The sequence below is a fragment of the Piliocolobus tephrosceles genome, chromosome 7, assembly GCF_002776525.5.
Source record: "Piliocolobus tephrosceles isolate RC106 chromosome 7, ASM277652v3, whole genome shotgun sequence".
In the NCBI taxonomy this organism is placed as follows: domain Eukaryota; kingdom Metazoa; phylum Chordata; class Mammalia; order Primates; family Cercopithecidae; genus Piliocolobus; species Piliocolobus tephrosceles.
The window spans coordinates 89,261,389-89,269,417 of record NC_045440.1 but is presented as its reverse complement, the minus strand read 5'-3'; the positions used below and the strand labels follow the sequence as shown (position 1 = coordinate 89,269,417).

Genomic DNA, 8,029 nt, shown 5'->3' with positions numbered 1-8,029 from the left:
TCTCATACTTACTGGCACATGATGTTACAAAAGTTTTATAGTCAAACATCATTTTGACAGCTATAATTGATTTATATCTTTTAATATTTAAAAAGTGGTGATCTTCAGGTTTTTAGTATATTTATCTCTTTGTGTTTCTATCTATTTCATACTTTATACCTTCCAGTTGCCTTTTCTTTATTTTTACTATTCATTTTCTAGCTTCATAATTTGAATACTTAATTTAGGATTTTTTTTTTAACTTTTACTTTAAGTTCAGGAGTACACGTGCAGGTTTGTTACACAGGTAAATTTTTGGTACAGGGGTTTTTGGTACAGATCATTTCATCACCCAAGTATTAAGCCTAGTACCCATAAGTTATTTTTCCTGATTCACTCCTTCTTCCCACCTTCCACCCTCTGATAGGCCCCAGTGTGTGTTGTTGCCTGCTGTGTGTCAATGCGTTCTCATAATTTAGCTCCCACTTATAAGTGAGAACATGGGTATTTGGTTTTCTGTTCCTGCATTAGTTTGCCTAGGATAATGGCCTTCAGCTCCATTCATGTCCCTGCAAAGGACATGATCTCAGTTTTTTTTAGGATTAAATAGTAAATTTATTTTTTAAATTTAACAAATATATGCCATTAGTATGTTCTTAAGTTTTGGGTCACATTGGCAACATTGTCTTTAATTTGTTTTGAAATTCTTTTCAGGAATCTTAAGGTTATAGTTCCCTTAAAAAATATATTTGCTATGTTTTCCCACCTTGAAGACTGTAAACAGGACAAAAAAGCATGGATATAAGCATTAGCTAGTGATCACCATTAGCTAGTGACTCTAAACAGTCACTAAGGCTTGAATTCTCTCTTTTCCATATGCCTAACTGGCAGAAGTCCCAAAGGTTTCCCTGATCATACTAATAACTTTATAAAAAGTTGATCATTATTCATTAAAAATTAGATATTTGTAATGAAAATATAAATGAAGTCTAAACCAAAATTCTTAACCAGACTAGTTTCAATGTTATGAATCACAAAATCTTCTTGACTGATTGCTCTATTGAGAGGATCTTATGTGCTTTTAGAGAAAGATTAAATCCCCTTATAAGAGTTGATAAATTTTAGTCAAAGATTAGAACACAACTTACAGAATAGATGATTGGACTTGACAGTTAACAACTTAGTTATTTACACTGTACAATGGAACAAACAAAAATCTTAATACTTCTGCTTTTATAGCTGTATTTGACCATTCAGGAATATGTTGGCCTTTATATTTACAGAAATCTCTTAGTTTAAGCCTAAAATATGTATATTTCCTATATGCAACTTTTAAAGATAATGTTTCTATTAGAAGGGTATAAAAAGCTGAAAAGAGAACTCCAAAATTTTCATCCTTCATTTTCCAAAGAAATTGAAGATCTTAAGTATAATTACAAGGAAGAAGTGAAGAACAATATTCCCTTAGAAGAGAAGGTTAAAAAAATAAAGAAAAAGAAAAAAACAGTTTTCAGAACAGTTGGGAGTTGAATTAACTAGCCCTGTTGCTGCTTCTGAAGAGTTTGAAGATGAAGAAGAAAGTCCTGTTAATTTCCTCACTTACTAAAGGTCACCTATAAACTTTGTTTCATTTAAATATTTATTTACTTTACATGTTAAAATCCACCAGGAAATAAGCAATTCTCTGAGGTGTAGTGTTTCCTTCTCACTACCTTGTACCTTTACACTTAAATTGGAATTCTTAATAAATAAAATTACATGAAATTTTCAACTTACTATAAAAGTATATATTTGAAGACTTAGAATAAGTTATGGCCATCAAATAGGCAATGAGCTCTGGTGAATTTCTCTACATTCATAATGTTTTAAGTTTTTTAAAGAGTATGAAGGTAAATTCAGCAATTTTAATATTTAAAATGTTAAGATTCTCAAATCCTAACTATGATATATATAAATACAGATGTAGACATACACACATATAGGTTATGAAGTTGAGCCATATGTTTTGTTAAATATCTAGCAAAATCAAATTGAGCTTAAACTATTTAATTTTGAAAATTAGTGACATTAAATTCTTGGTTTAATTGTATTTAAATTACCATTCAATTATAGTGGAGAGAATCCAGCCTTTGTACAAGCTTAGGAGCTTACTGTTACTTATGTTTTTATGGCTAGAGATTAAAATTAATTTGCTGGTTTTTAATAAAATTTTAAATAGGTATTTGAAACTGGAAAATTCATTTCTTCACAAATGGTAGAAGACAAATTGATGTTTCACAATGAACAGGAATTTGTGATATTCTTAAACATGGTAGAATATTCGAGATTAAAATATAATGATAATAAACTAATTTTATTTGCATTTTATACATCAAATATTATATCTTTGAGTCTAGCAAATTTCTGATTATCTACTTTTGAAAAATGATTAAATAAACAGTTAATATCAAAGGCAGAGTCACATTTGTTCAGGTTCATGTTGATAATAACTACTCTTGAATTCATGTAAGTATCTTGAATTGATCAGCATAAGCCAAGATGATGATGATGGACCCTGTTTTTTTTTGTTTTTTTTTTTATAGCTGTTCTTGTCCTGACATGTTACACATTTGTTTATTTTCTATCTTCCCCATTAGAATGTGAGCTTCATGAAGGCAGACACCTTGTTTTGTTGACTGTGTATGTCCAGCACCTTTATTAAACAGCCATCACTGCGATGCCATACTATTCTTTCAATTTTATCCACTTTGCAACCTTCAAACCAAGACAAGAGATCATTGTGCTTCAATGAAAGTAGATTTCTTATTTGAAATGCTCCATGAGGTAGAAGAAGATGTAATGGATGTTTCTTGCTCCCTAACCCATATGGGTTTCCATTGATATTTTTTCCTATGAGCTCCAGTGTTTGTTCCAAGAGATCTGATAGTGGCACTGCAGTAATTTCCAAAAGTCCAGAATCATCAGCATGATGTTTTACTACCAGGGCAATTTCAAATTCATAATTAACTACAGAGGAATGCCAGCAATACTGTTTGTTGTTTTTCTCTACTGGTACCCAATCAGGAATGTATCTATTTTCATTAGGCACTGGGCTCCAATTTATTTGTTCTATTTCCTTTGCTCTGGTATCCAGCAAGGTTTGGAGTCCAGAGCCGGTTTGAACTCCTCTTCAACGTTCAAAATATATATTTTGGGTTTTCATTTGAATGTAGAAAATTTTAAAATCTTTTTTCAACTTGTTTGTTGCGCTTTCTATCTAGTAGAGCCCAAAGCTATGGCTGATCTGATGTTCCCTTTTGGCGGAAGTCTCCTCTTTCACCTCTGTCGCAAACATACGGCATTTTCCACTGCACAGAGCTCAAGCGCTTCATCATGAGCCCAACAAGCAGTGCGAGTGGAGGATGCGCTTTCGAACAGCCCCTGGTCCAGGAGGGGAGAAGCCCTGGAGCAGTCACCAGCGGGCGCTGGCCACTCACTCTCCACGCCCAGCAGCCGTGGCTGCTGATCTCATTCTTTTTTATGGCTGCATAGTATTCCATGGTGTGTATGTGCTAAATTTTCTTTATCTGATCTATCATTGATGGGTATTTAGGTTGATTCCAAGTATTTGCTATTGTGAATAGTGCTGCAATGAACATACATGTGCATATGTCTTTACAATAGAGTGATTTATATTCCTTTGGGTATATACCCAGCAATGGTATGGGTATATACCCAAAGGAATTGCTGGGTATACACTCAAAGGAATATAAATCACTCTATTATAATATAATTGGTATTTCTGTCTTTAGGACTTTGAAAAATCACCACACTGTCTTCCACAGTGGTTGAAATAATTTACAATCTCACCAACAGAGTAAAAGTGCTCCTTTTCCTTCACAGCCTCAGAAGCATGTGTTATTTTTTGACTTATTAGTAATAACCATTCTGACTGGTGTAAGATGGTATCTCATTGTGGTTTTGATTTGCATTTCTCTAATGATCAGTGATGTTGAGCTTTTCTTCATATGATTGTTGGCCACATGTATGTCTTATTTGAGAAGTGTCTGTTCAAGTCCTTTGCCCACTTTTTAATAGGGATATCTGTTTTTTTCTTCTTGTAAATTTGTTTAAGCTCCTTACAGATGCTGGATATTAGGTCTTGTCAGATGCATAGATTGCAAATATTTTCTCCCGTTCTGTAGGTTGTCTGTTTACTCTTGATAGTTTCCTTTGCGGTGCAGAAGCTCTGTAGTTTAAGTAGACACCATTTGTCAATTTTTGTTTTTGTTGCATATGTTTTGGAGTCTTCATCATGAAATCCTTTCCCATGTCTATGTCTTGGATGGTATTGCCTAGATTGTCTACCAGGGTTTTCATAGTTTTGGGTTTTACATTTAAGTCTTTATTCCATCTTGAGTTAACTTTTTGTATGTGGTATAAGGAAGTCGTCCAGCTTCAGTCTTCTGCATACGGCTAGCCAGTTATCCCAGCACCATTTATTGAATAGGGAGTACTTTCCCCATTGCTTGTTTTTGTCAGGTTTGTTGAAGATCAGATACTTGTAGCTGTGCAGTCTTATTTCTGGGTTCTCTGCTGTTCCATCTGTCTATATGACTGTTTTGTATCAGTAAAACACTGTTTTGATTACTGTATCCCTGTAGTATAGTTTGAAGTCATGTGGCATGATCCCTCCGACTTTGATCTTTTTGCTTAGGATTGCCTTGGCTATTTGGACTCTTTTCGGTTCCATATGAATTTTAAATTAGGTTTTCATTTTTAAGTTCTGTGAAGAATCTCATTGATAGTTTAATAGAAATAACATTGAATCAATAAATTGCTTTCAGCAGTATGGCCATTTTCACAGTATTGATCCTTCCTATCCATGAGCATAGAATGTTTTTTTCATTTGTTTGTGTTATCTCTAATTTCTTTGAGCAGCTTTTGTATTTATCCTTGTAGAGATCTTTCACCTCCCTGTATTCCTAGGCATTTTATTCTTTTTGTGACAATTGTGAATGGGAATACATTCTTGATTTGTCTCTCAGCTTGACTGCTGTTGGTGTATAAGTATGCTAGCAATTTTTGTACATTGATTTTGAATCCTGAGACTTTACTGACGTTGTTTATCAGCTTAAGAAGCTTTCAGGCTGAGACTATGGGGTTTTCTAGAAATAGAATCTTGTCATCTGCAAAAAGAGATAGCTTGACTTCCTCTCTTCCTATTTAGATCTCTCTATTTTACTTTCATCTTGCCTAATGGCACTGGCAAGGACTTCCAGTACTATGTTGAACAGGAGTGGTAAGAGAGGGCATCCTTGTTTTGTGATGGTTTTCAAGGGGAAGCTTCCAGATTTTGCTCATTCAGTATGATGTTGGCTGTGGGTTTGTCATAAATGGCTCTTACTATTTTGAGGTATGTTCTTTCAATACCTAGTTTATTGAGAGTTTTTAACATGAATGGATGTTCAATTTTATTGAAAGGCTTTTCTTCATCTATTGAAATAATCATGTGCTTTTTGTTCTTGGTTCTGTTTATGTGATGAATCACATTTATTGATGTGCCTCTGTTAAACCAATCCTGTATTCCAGAGATAAAGTCTACTTGACCATGTTGGAGAAGCTTTTTTATGTACTGCAGGATTCAGTTTGCCCATATTTTGTTGGGGATTTTTGCATTGAATCCAGGCTACTGGCTTGAAGTTTTCTTTTTCGTTTTATCTCTGTCAGGCTTTGGTATTAGGATGATGCTGACCTCACAGAATGACTTAGAGAGGAATCCCTTCTCCTGAATTGTTTGGAATAGTTTTAATAGAAATGATACCAGCTCTTCTTCATACATCTGGTAGAATTCAGCTGTGCATCCATCTGGTATGGGCTTTTTTAGTTGGTAGGCTATTTATTACTGCCTCAATTTTGGAGCTTGTTGTTGATCTGTTCAGGATTTAATTTCTTTCCGGTTTATTCTTGGGAGGGTGTATATGTTCAGGAATGTATCCATGTATTCTAGATTTTATAGTTTATGTGCATAAAGTTGTTCATATTTTCTGACAGTTGTATTTCTTGTGTGGTCGGCGGTAATATCCCCTGTGTCATATCTATTATGTTTATTTGAATCTTCTCTCTTCTCTTCTTAATGGTCTTAGCTACTGGCCTATTTTATTTATTTATTTTAAAAAACAGCTCCAGTTTTACTGATCTTTTCTATGGTTGTTCATATCTCAATCATCTTCAGTTCAGCTCTCATTTTGGTTATTTCTTGTCTTCCTCTAGCTTTGGAATTCATTTGCTCTTGGTTCTCTAGTTCCTTTAGTTGTGATGTTAGGTTGTTAACTTGAGATATTTCTAACTTTTTGATGAGGGCATTTAGTGTTATAAATTTCCCTCTTAACACTCCCTTACCTCTGTCCCAGAGATTCTGGTACCTTGTATCTTCGTTCTCATTAGTTTCAAAGAACTTATTGATTTCTGCCTTAATTTCATTATTTACCCAAAAGTCATTCAGGACCAGGTTATTCAATTTCCATGTAATTGTATGGTTTTGAGTGAACTTCTTAGTCCTGAATCTTATTTGATTGTGCTGTGTTCTGAGAGACTCTTATGATTTAAGTTTTTTTTGCATTTGCTGAGGAGTGTTTTTACTGTCAATTATGGGATCAATTTTAGAGAACATGCCCTGTAGCAATGGTAAGAATGTATATTCTTTTGTTCTGGGGTGGAGAGTTCTGTAGATAGCTATCAAATCCATTTGTTCCCATTCTGAGTTCAGGTCCTGAACACCTTTGTTAATTTTCTGTCACAAAATGATCTGTCTAATATTGTCAGTGGGGTGTTAACATCTCCCACTATTATTATGTGGGAGTCTAATTCTCTTTGAAGGTCTCTAAGAACTTGTTTTATGAATCTGGGTGTTCCTCTGTTGGGTGCATATCTATTTAGAATAGTTAGATCTTCTTGTTTAATCAAACTCTTTAACATTATGAAATATCCTTCTTTTTCTTTTTTGATTTATGTTTGTTTAAAGTCTGTTTTGTCAACAACTAGGATTGCAGCCCCCATTTTTTCTGTTTTCCATTTGCTTGATAGATTTTTCTCCATCCCTTTATTTTGAGACTATTTGTGTCACTACATGTGAGATGTGTCTCTTAAAGACAGCATAGTAATGGGTCTTAGTTCTTTACTGAGGTTGCCACTCTGCATCTTTTAAGTGGGGCATGTAGCCCATTTACATTTAAGGTTTGCATTGATATGTGTGGATTTTATCCTGTCACCATCATGTTAGTTGGTTATTTTGCAGACTTGTTCATGTGGTTGCTTTATAATGTTACTGGTTTGTGTATTTCAGTGTGTTTTGATCATGGCTGGTAACAGTCTTTCCTTTCCATATTTAGTACTTCCTTCTGGAACTCTTGTGAGGCAGGTCACAGACCAGTGACATTGTAAAGTAACCACATAAACAAGTCTGCAAAATAACCAGCTAACATCATGATGACAGGATCAAATCCACACAAATCAATACTTACCTTCAATATAAATGGGCTACATGCCCCACTTAAAAGACATAGAGTCTTAAGACCAAGACACAGGGTCTTAAGACCAAGACCCATTCATATGCTGTCTTCAAGAGACACATCTCATTTGCAATTACCCAAATAATCTCAAAATAAAGTGATGGACTACATGAAAATATGTAAAGAGATTACTCACATTAACTCCTTAACCATCAAGGATTTCCTTTCTGCCTTTTTCTAAATCAAAATATAGTTATGTGTCACTTCACAACAGGGATACATTCTGATAAATACATTGTTAGGCTTTTTATTATTGTTTGAACATCATAGAGTACACTTGCACAAACCTAGATGGTATAGCCTACTGTACATCTGGGCTACATGGTATAGCCTATTGCACCTAGGCTACAAACCTGTGCAGCATTTTACTACACTGAATACCATAGGCAATTGTAACAAAATGGTAAATTTTTGTGTCTATAAACATATTTAAAGATAGAAAAGGTACTGTATAAATGTAGTATAAAAGACAAAAATGGTACACATTTATAGGGCACTTA

The 8,029-nt window shown here is 34.2% G+C and overlaps 1 pseudogene; it reads right to left on the bottom strand.

Annotated features, from left to right (window-relative positions):
- Positions 1-2,318: 2,318 nt before the first annotated feature.
- Positions 2,319-3,350, bottom strand: LOC111549691 (annotated as a pseudogene).
- Between the last annotated feature and the right edge of the window lie 4,679 nt (positions 3,351-8,029).